General features: G+C 48.1%; 1 pseudogene; it reads left to right on the top strand.

Moving 5' to 3' along the window:
• Window positions 1-2,444: 2,444 nt before the first annotated feature.
• Window positions 2,445-17,972, top strand: part of LOC144175467 (uncharacterized) — a 76,879-nt pseudogene continuing 61,351 nt past the window's right edge.

Consider the following 17,972-nt stretch of genomic DNA (forward strand, 5'->3'; position numbering starts at 1 on the left):
ACCGTAATTGATGGGTTTGTTTAGGGCAGAAAGCATTGGTTCTAACGTATTGCCGGAAAAGCTCGATATTAAAAGAGCTTACCTTGTTTAATCATTGCTTGACTGGGTGTAGGCCAACATACTTGAGTTACCGTTCGCTCCCAAACCATATTTGCATAAATGTTTACTAAGGGGAACTTGAAAGCCAATTTACCTTTACAAGTTGATGAAATCCGTGTAATTCGAATATTTGATATTTTACTGAAAAATAAGTAAATATAAACTAATATAAACGTGGTGTCGTTAGTGAAATAACACTTACCGAATGAAATACAGGGCCAAAATAATGACTAATGGAAGGAGGTAGTGTGAATAATTTATGGCCGAACACACTTCTACAATGAAGAGAGCTTGAATGCCTTGACAAAACCACAAGTGGGGGATGTTGTGTAATCGTGTTTTTTTTTCTGTAATGTCGCCTCGGAAACAGCAAGTTTGATTTCTGTGCGAGGATTTACGCAAAAATTGTGTTACCGTAATACGTCATGAAGCCAAGAACAATGGAGGGTTCTTTCTGTAAAGCAAGTAGTCTTGGAGCGAACTCGTGTTGCGAAATAAACTAAAGAACGCACATTCGTTCAAGAAGCTGACAACACAAAGGCGGGAACGGGCGATTCGGGGTTAGTGGCTTGCCATGGCGTTTTCCAAACGAGCATTTATTTCTTTGCGTTAAAGCTTCCCGAAGCTAAACAGAGAACAATGGCAATCGAAGAACTACATCATTAAGGGGAACACTCTCGATACGAAATACGACATTTAAAGCTGCACACAAAACGGACAAAAACACGCACTTCGAATAGATAAGCCGGTCGGGCGCAACTAGACGGTGAATGAATGATTGACCTTTATATGAAAAGAGGCCTGAGGTCCTGGTGTGGGTTAGAGGGAAAAGGAAAGAAGAAGACCCGTATTACAAATAATGAGCACACGGCGTTGTAATCGTTTAGAGTTTCTGTTCCGGTTAGCTGCAGGCACGGTTTGAGTATTCACTGGTCGTTGGTATGTGTAGCACAGTCAGAAAGGTTCAGACGAGTACAGTCGCGTGCACGAACACTTGAAAAAAACGTGGGTGTGAGCCCGTCACTATACTACTCTCTACGGACCATTTTTACAGCGAATGTTGTTACCCTTTCAATGGTGCGTGAATCCCCTATAATGAGCTGCAAGTGCGCGTTTGGTGCTTCCGGGGTTGCCTGAGACTCTAGGAGTTGAAAAAAAAGAATAATAAACAGAACAGAAGGCTGTAGTTTGCGGCAGTACAAAACACTTTAAAGGCATCACACATTGGTTTAGTCAGAAAAAGATTGCTTTAGGGGAAGAAAAAATTTGGCGTTTAGTGTAAACTGCAATATTTTTACCCGGCATAAAGGAAAACATGCGAAGGGCAAGTGTCGTCTATATAAGATAATAATAAAGCAATAGTATTTTGTCACATGAAATTCGTTGGTATTTATTGATTGATGCCAGTAAACTTTGCATTATTCAAGGTTAGGATTTCAAAATTTAAAACAAAAATTTTGCTTTAAACATCAATTATTGTCATTTTAAGCGCGCAGCCCTATGCAAAAATACCCTATAATATTTGGCGCGCGCGTGTTTGATTGCTATACTGCACAGACAGCGACAGACGGATCTGCTCTCGTATCTTGTCTCAACCGTCCCACCCCTATCCATTTTTCCTTCTTGCTCCTCATGATGAATTAAGAGCAGGTTTCTTATCGAAGTTTTTTATGTCAGCTTGAATGCCTCGTACCCGCATCTTCGATATCTATGTGTATCTTCTCACACCTTTCTTCAGCACCATCCTTATCGCATCTTTATTGCACTGCATTAAATAATATCCGACGTGTTTATGAATAAAAAGCGCTGGCCCTCTTGGTCATGTACCTAAAGTTTCCTTAAGGCTGAACGGTGTATCAATGAAACCATTCAACGAGCAGTACTATCAAAATTAGCAGCTAAGCTTCGTGTTGTCAAAATGCGATAAAAAGTACTTCAACCATAGCCTCCTTTATACTTTCTGTGCCTGCGACATGCGCCACAGGCGACCGTCGGTGGTCCGCTCGCCGACAGCCACCGGCTGCCGAGTGGCGGCGCTAGTCACGTAGGGCTGCCGTTGCTGCCGCACTGCCGCCGCCGATCTCTGTTCCCGCACTAGCCGTTACGAGCGTTCTGGCGTGCTACTCCCAAACCCAGTTCTTGCAGAATCGCACGTTGCTTCTCCTCCACGTGCAGTGTTGAGTACCTGCACCCTTTAGTACATGGTTCTTTTGTTTCGGACGCCGGAGTGATGAGGAAAGAGACCTGTCATAACCAGGAAGTTCAGTAGTGATCCCGTAGAATCTATGTTCGGCACCCTTCGGAGATCACTGGGTTCGAATGACAAGTTAGATGTTCGTTCGGCCATGTCTGGGTTTGAGAAGCTATTGAAAACTGGGATTGCTTCATCGTCGGAAGGAAGCAATGGGCTGCACAATGAACAGCCTGAGCCCAGCAAGGGGCTTCTGCTCAATGCGACCGAAGCCTGCCACGGCTCAGGTGAGGTGCCACTAGAAGCTGCGCATGTAGCTGGCCAGGGTGCCTGCAAGTTTGCCAACGCTGCAGCCTTCAGCCAGTGTACGTGGGTGGCTACGTTGCCCGTACGTGTCATCAAGGAACAAGTGATGTGCGACATCTGCTGTTCGCTGACTACGAAGCCACTGTCTGATCAGGCACTCCAGCAATTAACACGGAACCAAGACAGAGACGGACTAATGTACCCTTCGGATAAGCTCGTCTATGCCTTGGACATCCTGCGCATGTTCGTAGAAACTGCCCTGAAAGAGGAACCGAAGTTGAAGAAGCCATTGAGGACACTTCAGGAATCGGCTGTACTTCCCATTGTTGATTCTGGCCTCAGCTGCCCCCACAGTGAACGGCCCCACCACAAGGAGCTGGCACAGCTTATCTGCCTGAAATTTATCAGGCCACTACTTGTAAACTATGCCTCTGCAGCCACCGGCAAAAATGACGTGTATAAGTCATTTTTCAAAAAGCCTTTTTTTGCAGAAACTATGTAAAGCGTTAAAAACAGCCTCTTGGTCTCCAGAATAAATTTATGTTGGAGTGCTGTTTGGTTTTCACTCAATGAGTTGCCTGGTCTTGTTTTCTGCCCACTGGGTTGCATCCCATTCCAACTTACCATGCTTTCCTGCCTGTTTCATCTGTTTTACTTAGTATGCCGCACGCTGGAGAAAAAAAAAAAGACTTGTGCGTCACGACATCCATTACGGGCTTCTCCAACAAAAAAAAAGCGATGCTGTTTGTAACAGCAGGTTTATATGCACTTAAGCATTTTATTTTCCTTCTTTTATAGTTCTTTTTTGGGTCGTGGTAATCGTAAGCCCATTCCGCACAGTGCCCACCGCTATCTGTGAAGGCGTCGGGCTGCTACTCATGATGTTGGTTCGATTCTCGGCCGTATAATATTGCTCTTACGCTTGGAACCACTGGAACCCTTTGAATAAGGGCTGTAGCTCTTCCCGTATTTCCACCAGCACAGCTTTTGTTAGGAAGCACGCAACCTGCCAGCAAGAGAGCTCTATAATGGTGCGTTAACCGGCGCCTGCCGGCAGTGCTGCGCGCTCGCCATCGGCGCGCCGACGGCCTCGGCAGCCTAGGCACTCTACGTAAGTGGTGCCCCCACCAAAGTGAGCGGTGGCTCTCCGCAACTCGAGCGACGGAGCCCTCCTATTGTTCTCCTGGCGACGTCGCAGGCACAGAAATATAAAGGAGGCTATGCTACAACTTGGCATTAACAATACGTTGAAGGAAATCGAAGAAGTGTATCAACTTTCACAGCGTACAAACCTCTGTAGCACCACCACAGGAAGAAATGCTCTCCTTCAGCACAGATATTCGACCCGCAACAGAAAATTAGAAGAGAAGCATTGTCATAACGATTCGACAATACATGGCACCAATCCCTCGTAACATGCACCCAACCTAAGCATAACAAAGAATGACGAGCAGCATAGGCACCACCAATCCCTATGCAGTACCATCCCCTCCGCTCCCGTCTGTATGCAGACGCATCCCCATACTCCCACAAATTTTCCCACAGCAGAGGTGTGACAGCCGCCAACGAAAAAGAATTATTCGCAGTTACAACACTCATGGCGTTCATAGAAACACCCCAGAAAGTTGCTATCGCTATAGCGGCCACCACTTGCAAAGAATCCACAGATATACTCACGGAATTCCAAGTTGCGTGCCGCCATTTATTCTCACGGATATCCTTACCAGCGTTGGTTGCTCTAAAAGCAGTTCAGAAACCTTTCAGAAATGCTGTTTTTCTGGTCTTGTGGGAGCAGTCCTGCTGGGTGCGGCACGCTGGCCGGAGGACAACCTGCGGGCTTGACTTCCAGCGGTGTCTCACGCGGTTGACTCAGCGCAAAACCCTCACCCATCCTGCCATGCCCGGATAAGTCCCGCCTGTGATTATTTGAAATCATGAAGCCCGCAGGGCCTAGAAAGAGGGGCCACATCCAGTGGGGTTGGAAGTCCTTCGGAATACAAAATGGCTCTGTTTATGCCGCCTGTGATCGTGATTTTAGCGTTTAGACAGAGATTCACGAATCTATGTATGAACATGTAGACAGTCAGTCTTTTTTTTCTGATTAACCTCGACTTCAAACGTCGCTTCAGGCTCGCAAGAGCACTGCGGGTATGCTGTGTGACAAACCAGAAGAATGCATTAGGCCTCGATATGCAACGGGCTGTCAACGGACACGAAGGTTGTTTGTTTTCTGAGGTTCTTTGCTACCGGCAGTATTCGACACATTGTCGGCAGCGATGAAACCTCAGCACAAGTCGCTGTCCTCCGTCAGTCGCAGCATTCAAGATGTGGTGCAGCCACTGTCGGAGATTGGGTGAATCAGGGGCTGGGTGCGGTTCCCCTGAACGCTTCAGAACGCAGCTGTGAAGCGTAATTTTGTGCGGCGCGGGAAAATCCTATTGTCACGAGGTGGTGGTCATCTCGAACATACAGAACGTAGATCCTGCGCTAGCCCGAGAGTTTGGCGCAGGAAGGTGTGCAACGTGCTTAAACTTGCACCAGCATCGCTGCAGACGACGATGCTGTGCTCTGAGGCGCACTTCAGGAACCTAGTGGCGTGAGCTGGGAGAGCTCCTAGTGACTCCGAGTAATCGGCTAGGCATTGCCGCCGCTGGCCCATTACCTGTTGCCTTCTGTCCTAAATATATGTATGGTTCTATGGTTCGGTGTTCCCACTGCCTTCTGCTTCCACAGAATGTGTCACAAAGGACTGCGGACTATGGCTGGAGACAATCACCACATTTCGGAGGGCCAGCTAAGAGCCACAGCTGAAGATGACAGCAATCGAGCATCCTCTGTAGCTCAGGGTGATGTGGCGGTACTATCTCTGCGCCTTCACCAGTACTGGCCTCCGAAACCGAACCTCTGGCTCGCCCAGGTAATCAGTTTGCCATAGCGCGGATATATCCGCAGCGTCAAATATTTAGTCACCCTGCGTCCGCGTCGCTTCGCGAGGTCGCAACCAAGTTTCGTAAACTTAATGTTTCTCCACCGGCGACGCCCCCGTTCGACACCTTTATGAGTGAACTCATCAAGCGTACGACAATTTCGAAACGATGGCTGCAGCTTCTACAATACGAAGTGTTCAGTGATCGCAATCCTTCACAGCTACTGCGTCGCCGCGGTCGATAGAAGCCGCGGTCGATCAAGCTGTTCTTCGAGAGGTTTTTTATACAACGCTTGCCTATCTCCTTTCGGACGTGCGGGCGACCCCTAGCACATTATCCATTTCCCAGCGGGCCCAACTTAACGATTCTATCACAAACGTACCGACTCCCCACGAACATTCCGTGTTGGACGTTTCCCTCGCGGAACGTTCCGGCTGCTAAATAAAGCAGCAGCCACAACGCCGTGTCCACCTGCGCTACAAATCCTGCTGGAGGAATTGTTCTGTGAGATCATCAAGCCATCAGTCCAGATCACCGCTCTTTTTCTCACGCCTCCCTTAGCCATCACCATCAAGGCAAGGCGTATGATGGTACCACTGTAGATTCAGAAAACCATCGCGCAAATGCTTGGTACCTTGCACTGCTCAAAGAAACTCCCTGGCGCACCACTAGAAGCGGTGAGTGGCAATCGCCGAGGAAGACGAAGCTCCTCTGTGAGGCTCACTGTGCCAGCCTCGTGGCCCGTGTGGTGAGTGCTCAGAAGGCGTCCGATCGTTCTCTCAAGCATCGCTTTCGGTGGCCGGACAGCTGCTTCCTTGTGTCTTAAATATATATGTTGTTCTCTGACTCGGCTCATCGCCTTGTGCTGCATATGGCATCATTGTAGCTTACTGGGTACGACGTATTTCTGGCGTCGTTGTTTGCGGAAGCAAAATATTTAGAAGCCCCACCATTTTGAACCAAAATAAGCACAACCGCGAAAGATACAAAACGTTAGAGGCGAATGCATGTTCCGAACGTCGTCATAACTGGTGCTTGTAATCTGCGATCTTATATGTTTTGGTCATTGGTGAAACAAGTAGTCAGAAAAGTAAATTATTCATGCAAAGCATAATTTTGCCTTTCCACTTCCCAGGGCAACCTCTTCAGCACCTTGACACTTGTAAGTGACGAGGTGCTGAAGGTGCCCAAGGTGCTGAAGCTGCTGAAAGTAACGAGGTGCTGAAAAGGTGAGCCAATTGGCTGACCTTTTGGATAGTAAACAATGTAAAGTATTTTTTTTCAGTATATAAATATTTCCGTTTCATATTTCTTTTAGGTTTGCGACGCTAACATAAAAATTTCGAAAGTACGGTTCGGCTTGGCTGATTCGTTGCGCCACGCCTTTGTGTGGCGGGCTTCACATTCTCACCGTCGTTTAATGCCGGGAAACGTGTAGAATCAAGTGAAGGTTTTTTTGTATTATGATGCCTACCCAATAAAGCCGTGGCTTATGACCTCCATTCCCGCCATCGGAAGCTTCGATGAGGTGTGTGGTGGAGCCCTGCATTGGGGTGCTCAAAAGCCGCGTTTGTTTCGTCTAACACCACAGAATCCTTTACTATCAGCCTCGTGAAGATGCAACATCACTGTACCGTTTTGTACGCATTACAACCCCTGCTGGTTAAAACCCCTCCGATAATAGCGCCGGCAGCAGCAGTGAAGATGAGAACGAGTGCAATGACGCAAATGTTGTGACCCAGAAGATTGTGCAGGTCCCCGCACCACAACTTTCCCGTTTCAGAACTGCCCGAAACACAGGGCAGAATTGTGGCAAGGGCTTTTGTGTGTACCTCTTAAGATTGGGCGTATCTGCAAGGATTGTGATACCGCATTGTTAACCAGGTCTGGGCGCACTGAATTATCTACTGTAATATTTATTGATGGCTATGCGGTGTTTGGCAGTAGTTGAACGGATAATACATCCGTGTGCTGCTGTTTTGTTTAACCGTGTTTGTGAAGAACCGGGGCTGTATCATTTTGTGCACGAAATTTTTGTTTTATTTTTTGCCTGTACACTGCTTGGCTCAGAAGGACAAGAAAAAGATCCTGTTTTGATTCAAAGCGTGTTTTTGAAGCCGCTGCAATACATCGTTTGGTCTGAGATAACCACTGACTTTTTGTGTTTTATGGCCTTGTGAATGCACATAGGGGTCGAGATTTGTTTTATATGAGCGTGTTCATTTCTTTCTTTCTTTTGATGCGAAGTTCACGAATGAAACCCCATTTATTTAAAGAGGTATCCAAATTAATGCTCATGCCTGTATCACAAGAAGACTGTGGAGTACGCATCGAATTTGGCAGAGAAGTGCAAAACTAAGCGCTACCACAACCGTTCCACAGCAACCTCTTTTGGTCAAATAACTGTTGGATAGCTTTACTTCCAAACGCATTATACGCGCGTTTCGACATGTATTTTTGACACCACCACCATTACGATATTCACAAAATGTGTGCTTCATGGTTCTGTAAAATAGAAGACCGAGAAATCACTATTTAAGGATAGCTGTTGCTTAAAGTTCAATAAGAACTGGTAAAGACAACATCGACAAAATTGAACCAATTTGGCGAGTAACCTTTTGTTTCATGATTTTTCAAAGTGATGAATAAAAGAAAAGATTATGGCATTACAGAAATGCAGAAAATTAAACCTGGCATCTTTCACCCATTTTGGAACCCAGAAACATTTACTTCTGCTTCCTTTATTCGTAGGTTCTGCCTCAGAGACATGAAGGACATTATCACCCTCTTACGCTTGCCTCTTTTTTTTCGGCGCATGCCAGCAACTATAAGTTGCTCGTCTCCCCCTGTACCATAAATGACAAAAAATCCTTGCTCGCTCAAAGTTTAGAATGTTATGTAGTTCGTAGACTTGCTCAAGGAGTAAAATCTCATACGCTTGACTTTGGTGGGCCCAGTTTCTATGTTGTGATGTAAATATTTATTTCATGTACTTTGCATCATGTTCCCTCGTTGTTTTGCTTAGCTGGTTTTCTCTGCTTTCTCTTTAGAGATGTGGGGTTTATGCGTATTGCATTGACATTTGTTTTAAAATAGCCTATCTCATGGCACCATAATGTTTTATAAGTACAAAGATCACATGACAAAACGAACAAATTACACCAGCTTCCCGTAGGGGATTCCTGGGGAGTTTGCGAAGCAGCCATAGGGTCGACTGAAGTTCCCATTAGTTTTTAGTTCGTCGTTTCTGTTAACGTTCAGCTTCGCATGCCGTCGTTTTATCAGTACCTTCTTGAAGTAGTTTGAATGAGTGAAGGACATAAAGTGCGTTCTTAGCACATGCTCCCGTCTCGGTTTGTAGCGCAGTGGGAAGAGCGCCACGTACATTCTGTTGCGGCCAGAGAGTCGTGGGATCGAAACCAGGCGCCGCCTAGCTATTTCTTTTTATAGTTGACTGTGCTGACGTGCATGCGCAGTAGAGTGCGGAAGGCGGACCACCACAACGAGGGAGGGAGGGACACAGCCCCGAGCATGAGATGCTTAGCATCTAAAATATGGGCCTGCTCTAGTGCGCATAATTGCAAGTGACTAGTATTTACAAACAGTGCAATGAGTGTTGCTGGAGCACCCAGATAAAACGGACAAAAAAGCCACACTGGACGTGTAGTCAACTAGGCAAAAATGTCGAAAGCATGTATGTAACTCTGATTCAGCTGGCTAGTATTCAGAAACAGTGCAATTAGTATTGCAGTAGATAACAAAAGCCACGCACGGCCTGTAATCAAAATCGCCGTAAGTAATATACACAATGTAAGTAGCTTTGTATCAACAAAATAATAAATACGGAATGTGGAACGAGATGGACGGAACAACAGAGTCTGCCCTTTGTTTGGCGTTAAAAATGCAAAAACTGATAAACAGGTTAATAATTTTGCGCGTCCCTACTGCTGTGTATAAACAGTGAAATGAGATGGAACAAAGGACGAAAGCCACTCTCCGGCTTCTACTTTAAACACACGGACGTAAATTTGCGAAACAAAAACATTCTACAGCCTAGAAGAAACAAAAATAGGGAAGAGCTTTTTTTACTGCCACTGACTATGATGATCTGACAGATAACTGCTGGGATCACCTGATTACCTCTGTAATAATCATGATGAGTGCAGTACAGCAGCGAAGGCGTGCACTGCCTGTACCGCTGTCTGCAATATGGCGGTGAGCATCCCGATGGCGGTGAACAGGCGAATGAAACCCACAGCTATGAATATACGGGTGGCATCCAACACAGGATGCCACCCGTTGCAGGTTTTCAGCGACACGCCTCAACACATCCCGCCATGTTCAGAAATGACACGTGGTTTCCCGAAAAGCAGTGCATACGCAGAGAGCAATTACCCTTTTGTTTCTAACACACGTTAATCCTGAAGTTACTTTTTTGCACCATTAAGGATGCATGTGTGTAAAAAATAGTAATGATGTGTCAACAACCGCACAAATGAAGATTTACTCAATTGGCCTAAAATATTAATGAGCCCGACAAGTTATGTAGAGCTGTAAGTTTTATTCTCTGGCTGCATGTAGAATACCACACGAAGAAACGTATTTATAAGGTGCTAGCATGCATTTCTATTCAGAAAATACGTAAATAGAGGTTAACCGCCCTGCATAAAGTGGAATACATGAATATTTGTGAGGCAATAAACACAAAACCACTCAATCTCTTTTTTTAAATTTGACCAGGAGGGCATAACTAGTTGACATTTGCGTGACGATGCTGTGGGTGCGTCTCGAACCACTGTCGGCAGGGTAGCTGCAAAATGTCAACACGTTTTTAGGGAAAATTTACAATCTCCACTTATGCGAAAAGGAAGCCTGCTACGTGTCTGGCAGTAATTGACGCTCAGCCAAGAGGCCATGTTATTGTTTTGGGTGGGTTAAGTACGTTACTGCACTGGAAGGGAAGCAAGCATACTTCATTGAAGTAAGTGATTAAGGAGGCACGCTGGTGGAGGGAGGGGCCAGGATTTGCTGGATTAGTACTCCGGAGGACTGTGGGCCATAGGTGAGATCTGCAGGGATGGACTTGGCCGGAATCAGCTGCGGATACCAGGCGGGCTCATGGGTATTGATTGAGCTCCAAAACATTTCGAACTACAACAACCCGCATTTGGACTTTCAACACTAACACCGTCGCTAATTATTTGAATTACGTCAAAATCGAACGATTACCCACCTGCAAGCGCTGGTGCCTGGCCTGTTCATACTGAAACTCGTGGGTGTACTGCAACTGCAGCGAAAACCCTCGCTGGATTCTGAACGCACACGGGAAAAGAAACCAACATTAGGGACTGCAAGTCTTGACCACAAGCTGCAAGAATGAAATCACTTATGTTCTACTTGTGGTTGAGAAGAATGTAGTAGGCCAAATGAATGGGCTCATTCAAATGGACGTAACTATTAAGATTTGGCATAGCGGTAATACCTGGCTGACGTCCCAATCAAAATGTTCAACATCAAGTTCGCTGCCGCTGCCCCAGAAAAAAAGATTTAGGATTCTGCCTGCAATGCCTTGCAGCGGCCTTTAGCCCGTAGTTCTCAAAACGAGTGACAGGCTGAGCATAACTACAAAAAAACAAGAATGCTGAAATAGAAGTCACCTTCATCATGACATAAACAACGTACACCAATACAATTGTCGTTTTTTGCGTAAATATACGTTCTGATGCATGCATGAAGGCGCATAGTCAGGAAGGATAACGGTTTTTAATTGAAAGCAAGGCATGGTTGCTGTTGTGAAAGTAGCGCAAAATATAGTATCGCATTAGGACATCAGTGCAAACTTTTACTCACCCCATTGTCCCACGGAAGGCCAGAAGTGGCCTGTCTGCATCCGCCTTCTCCAAACGCCAACGGAAGTTCCACTTCCCTGCCATCTTCATGGGGGGGCCTTCGTGGATGAGTGGCGCGGGGATCTGCTGCAAAGGCTTCATTTTTTCAAGCGTGGTGGGGAAGCATGAGTCCAAGAACATCACTGAATGCTCTCACCCACCCTAAACAAGAAACGGCAGCTTAGCCTTCGTCGCCTCGGGGCCCTTATGGACTACAGAGTGCAGTTTCCCGTTCAGTCTGCGCGAGCCATGCACGCACTGAAATACTGCGCCTAAAAAAAAACTTGTCACGTAGGCAGCACCGTTCCGCACTGCAAAGGTAAACAGCGTTATACAATAAGTATGTATACCTGGCATTAACAATACCGGTGCTAAATGTGACAATACATACAAAGAGAATTTGCTCTATACAAACAATATTGTTACGCTGTCTACTCACGGTGCACAAGGTCAAGTGTCCCAAGTAATTGACCAACGAATTTAAGGGAATGTGCTGGCAAGGTAGAGAAAGACGAGGTTGCTAGCGTTCGCGGCTGCAGTCGGACATACTGAGCTACCCCTTTGTTGACTTTTCAATAAACCGTCGCTCCCCGCACGTAACAATTGTGGTGGAGGGTGCGGGGTACGCCACGACGGATCATCAGCACACCCAGGTTCTTCGCCGGAGCCGACGAGTCGCTGGGCTGCCACCATCGCTGCCGGAGATGCCCAACGAACCAGCTCAGCGCGTGGCTCCACTGACCACCTTGCAACATCCACGAGAGCCCCGCGATTTCTCTGGCGAATCCGGTGAGGATGTCGACGATTGGCTACGGCACTACGAACGTGTAAGCCGATACAACCGATGGGACGCGACCATGCAGCTCGACAATGTTCCGTTTTCCCTGACTCACACAGCGTTGATTTGGTTCGAAAATAATGAATCAACCGTCACCAGTTGGGATAGCTTTGTAACGGAAATCAGGAAGCGTTTTGGTGACTCCGAAGCCAAAAAGAAAAACGCCGAACAGACCTTGCTACAAAAAGCTCAACTCCCGGGGGAAACATGCACGGCATACATTGAAGGCGTGCTGCAGCTCTGCCGGATCGTAAATTCGGCGATGTCTGAGGAAGACAAAGTGGGTCACCTTCTTAAAGGTATTGCCGAAGATGTTTACAACTTCCTGATAAGCAAAGGTCAGCTGAACACTACGGCCGATGTGATCCAGCACTGCAGGATGTTTGAAGTTTTGAAGATGCGGCGCGTTACGACCAAGTTTGGACGTCTTGCCAATGTCACCACGGTCGCTGCAGTCCATGTGGCCGCGTCAGGCGACCTCGCTGAGATTGTGCGGCGTATCGTGCGAGAAGAACTCGTACGACACGCAGAGTTGACTCAGCGGGCTGATGACGTTCGCGATGGCTGTGCAATGCAAGAAGAGCCCTTGAACGCTTTTCCAACCAGGAACACCCGTTTCAACTCAATGACGTTCGTGGATCCCCGGGATCTGGCACCTCACGTCGACCGGGATAGGAGGAGCCGTAATGAGCACCTCAACCCTCCATACCTATCCCAGTACCCAAGCTATGTCGGACGCCCTAACCTCGAGTACAGAGACGGTCAGACCGAGTTTCGGAGAGAACCTCCTGTCTGCTATTTTAGCGGATGCGTTGGCCACCTTGCGCGTTATTGCCGCCGCCGTCGCCAAACACCGAGATTCGAACAACGGCCGGTGTTGTCGCGCACTACCTACCCTCGCGATTTTGGGGGCTACGGACATCCGCAGTCACCACTTTCACCTAGACAGGAGGCATTCCAGCAATCTCGTCGCAACAACTCTCCGGCCTCTGACAGGAGTGTCACACCCCCGACTCAGCGCATATGGCGGTCCCCCTCTCCACGACGTCGCTCGCCCCCGCCGGGAAACTAGCCGGCGCGGCCAATGGGGGTGAGGTCGCGGGACAGTCTTTTTCGGAGATACCTCTGCCTGTCTTAATGTTAAAGAACAAAGTGGACGTTATTATTGACGGAATTCCCGTAAGCGCTTTGGTGGACACTGGGTCTACGGTTTCGGTTATGAGTTTGAGATTTAAACAGAGTTTACGACGAAAGGTGATGTTTCATTGGGATCAACCTGTTACATTTCGTGGAGTTGCAGGCGAAGTGTTGTGTCCGCTTGGGACTTGTTTAGCAGGAGTGCATCTCGGTGGAAAGGTGTTCAAGACAGCATTCACTGTACTCCCCCATTTCACACACGATGTCATATTGGGTATTGACTTACTAAAAGAGTGTGGCGCTACTGTTGATTGCGCGAATGGAGAAATCCACCTGCCAGATGATGTTCCTTCACCACTCATGGACGATTGTACTGATATCGCCGCTCTTTCTGTATTGGAAGACTGTGCCGTACCAGCACTTTCGGCAAGATTTATTGTTGTTACTTCGCCCACAATACGTTCAGGCACGTTCGAAGCCTTGGTGGAGCCAGTACATGAACGCTGTGCCAAAAAGAACCTACTTGTTCCGCGCTGTATCGTCTCAGTTGCTGATGGCTGTGCCAGATTGTGGGTGGTGAACTGCTCGAACGAAACCACCGTGCTTCCCCAGGGCATGAAAATTGCTTCGTACGACGAATATGCCCCAACCGCAATTTCTGCACTGACCGAGGCCCCAGTTCATTCTCTGGATCTTTCTCCCCAGGAAGCAAAGTTCATTGGAATGATTGATAAATCTCTCCGCTCTGACGAACGCCGGTCTCTGTTGAGGATTCTTTCCCGGTACTCTGCCGTATTTGATTTTTCCCAGACCCGCTCCACGCTGTCGTTTCCAAAATCCCGGGCGCACCACGTCATAAATACCGGATCAGCACCACCAATTAGGCAGAAACCTTATCGAGTATCACCATCCGAGCGCAAAGTTATTAACGACCAAGTCGGCGAAATGTTGAAGCAAGGCGTGATTCAGGAGTCCTCGAGTCCTTGGGGAGCGCCCGTTATTTTGGTGAAGAAGAAAGACGGCTCCTGGCGGTTTTGCGTTGACTACCGCCGCCTGAATGCTGTCACAAAAAAGGATGTATATCCTCTACCAAGGGTTGACGACGCTGTTGACTGCCTCCACTCAGCTTCTTACTGTTCTTCCGTCGACTTAAGATCCGGATACTGGCAGATTCCTATGCATCCAAGCGACAAAGAAAAGACGGCTTTCGTCACCCCAGATGGACTATACGAATTTAATGTTATGCCCTTTGGCTTGTGTAATGCGCCTGCCACCTTCGAACGCTTCATGGACACAGTTTTGCGTGGTCTGAAGTGGAACATATGCATGTGCTATCTGGATGATGTCGTCATTTTCGGTCGCACTTTCGACGAGCATAATTCCCGCCTAGCTGTTGTGCTTGACTGCATACAGAACGCAGGCCTCGTATTGAACTCAAAAAAATGTCGCTTCGGCGAGCGCCAAGCCCTTGTTTTAGGCCTTTTGGTTGACAAGGATGGTGTGCGACCAGACCAGAACAAGACTGAGGCTGTTGCGTCCTTCAAAGAGCCACAGTCTGTAAAGGATTTAAGAAGTTTTCTTGGCCTCTGCTCGTATTTTCGACGTTTCGTGCCCAGATTTGCTGACATTGCGTCACCCCAACGCGCCTGCTTCAAAAAGACGTCCCTTTCATCTGGACTCCAGAATGTGAAGAAGCTTTCCGCCAGTTGAAGTTTGTGCTTACATCGGGTCCAATCCTGCGCCATTTCGACCGCCTGGCCCCTATAGAAGTTCACACGGACGCTAGCGCAGTGGGAATTGGTGCCGTGCTAGTTCAACGTCATGACGGCCGTGAACACGTTATTGCTTATGCCAGTCGTTCGCTGAGCAAAGCCGAGCGTAATTACACGCTCACGGAGCAAGAGTGCCTGGCAGTCATATTCGCGACTCAACGCTTTCGTTCTTACCTGTACGGCCACAGCTTTACCGTAGTTACGGACCATCACTCACTTTGTTGGCTTGTGAACCTCCGCGACCCTTCAGGCCGTCTTGCACGGTGGGCTTTGCGTCTTCAGGAATTCAACTTTACGGTCACCTACAAGAGCGGCCGCAAACATTCCGACGCCGACTGTCTTTCCCGCCTCCCAATGGAAACAACAGACGGCGATTCTGATAACCTCGGCGACTATCTTGCAGCTGTGACCACGGAGTTTCCCGACCTCAGTACATTCAGGAAAGCACAACTGCAAGATCCGCACCTTGCATCACTGTTCGATTCAGCACGTAAAGTCCAACGCGCAGCTCCTTCTGTGTGCACGACAGGTTACTCTACAAAAAGAATTACTCGTCAACCGGTTCGCGATCGCTTCTTGTGGTTCCCCAAAGCTTGCTTACTTCGGTTCTCCAAGCTATGCATGACGATGCCACTGCGGGCCACATGGGACTTGCTCGGACGCTTCACCGCACGCGCCAGCGCTTTTACTGGCCCAAAATGCGTCAGGTGACAGAACGATACCTCGCCAGTTGCCCCGAATGTCAACAGCACAAGACTCCTGCGTCAAGGCCACTTGGCCAACTGCACCCGGTAAACCCACCGCACTCTCCATTCGAGAAAGTTGGTATCGACCTGCTCGGTCCATTCCCACGGTCAGCGCACGGTAACCGTTGGATAATTGTCTGCGTGGACTACCTCTCCCGTTACACAGAGACCGCTGCGCTCCCATCAGCTACTGCCACCGAGGTCTCAAACTTTCTTTTGCGCCGTATTCTGCTCCGCCACGGCCCGCCTCGCGTCATCATCAGCGACCGTGGGCCCCAATTCACCGCCGATGTTGTCGAAGAACTGCTCCGGAATTCTTTCTCGCAGCTTCGTCACTCAACCCCTTACCATCCGCAGACGAACGGCCTCACTGAGCGCACCAATCAGACACTTACGAACATGATAGCTATGTACATTGATTCCAAACACAAAAACTGGGACGCCATCTTGCTATTCATTACGTACGCATATAATACCGCCCGCCACGAGACCACAGGATATAGCCTTTTCTACCTCCTTTATGCGCGTCCGCCGTCGAGCACTTTGGACGCGATTTTTCCGTTTTCTGTGAACGATGACCGCAGCGTAGCTAAGACTCTGTGCCTCGCTGAAGAAGCCCGTCGAATCGCTAGGTTACGTACTCTGGCCTCGCAAGACCGGTCGAAGTTGCGCTACGACAGCTGCAACCGAGACATGTCGTTCAGAAGAGGAGATTCTGTGTGGCTTTGGACTCCCCTCCGCCAACGCGGTCTGTGTGAAAAGCTTCTGGCACACTACACAGGGCCATTTGTAGTTCTCAATCGTACCAGCGATGTGAATTACGTCATATCACGGCTCCTTAGAAATGGCAGACGAAGCAGCAAGTCTCAAACAGTTCACGTGGCCCGACTCAAACCCTACTACTCACGCGGCATGCCTTGAGTGGCCCGGAGGGCAACGTCTCCACCGGGGGAAATGTTACGCTGTCTACTCACGGTGCACAAGGTCAAGTGTCCCAAGCAATTGACCAACGAATTTAAGGGAATGTGCTGGCAAGGTAGAGAAAGACGAGGTTGCTAGCGTTCGCGGCTGCAGTCGGACATACTGAGCTACCCCCTTGTTGACTTTTCAATAAACCGTCGTTCCCCGCACGTAACAATATTATTAATTTAGTCATAGCAACATTTTAAATTAATCAGAATGCTCTGGAAAGCATTCAGACAACCAGACCCACGCTTCCATGAGAAAAGAAGCTTCCTGGCGGTTCGTTCCTCTCTCACTATTTCCTCGACATCTCCGAGGCCCGTGGAAGACAAGTTTGGGACATACTCTTGACCTTCATGATTGTTCCAAGCAGTTGGTGAGTGATAATGGAGCTTCTAAACGCGAAACCCTCGAAGGAAGTGATTTGACATAAGCCACTGCCCGCTCCCATCCACACAGGGCCGTTTCTGCAGAGCAAAACAATTACAAGGTGAATAATTATTCCAGCAGACGCCTCCACGATAATACGCGTACATTTCAAACACGAGCACCAACACTGTACAGCCCCGGCCCACACCTGTCGAGAATAAAAGGCACCTTATTCCAACGACTGAGACGAACTGTCACCCACAAACCCTACCCCATGTCATGTACGACGCTGTCTACTACGCCTCTTGGGAATACCATCCTCACCCTGGCACCGTATACCATCTGGTATGAGGGTGTGAATCCCGACAAGGTTGAAGTATGAGGGTGAATCCCGACAAGCATACGAACAGTGTGTAGCCCAGCATCTCCGCCTTGTACTATCATCGTGGCCTGATGGAGAGGACACGGATGGCTAGAGCCGGCTAGGGTACCCCAGACTAGAGGGAGCTCCCGCCAGGTAGTGCAAAGACATGAGCACGCAAGGCTCGCCTTATTCTGCTTACTCTTCATTCTCCTTGCGCCCATATATATACATATATTGCGTTTAGAGATCTCTTGTATTTTTATTGACCGGACACTTTGAATAAGTCACTGACAAGAAGGCGATCATATTTACGAAGACACCTAACGTTTTGTGATGAGATGGCTCAAGGCAGACTACCGTTGTTTTATTCTG

Source organism: Haemaphysalis longicornis, unplaced genomic scaffold, assembly GCF_048455015.1.
Source record: "Haemaphysalis longicornis isolate Haplotype H1 unplaced genomic scaffold, Haemaphysalis longicornis Haplotype H1 scaffold_3, whole genome shotgun sequence".
Classification (NCBI taxonomy): Eukaryota; Metazoa; Arthropoda; class Arachnida; order Ixodida; family Ixodidae; genus Haemaphysalis; species Haemaphysalis longicornis.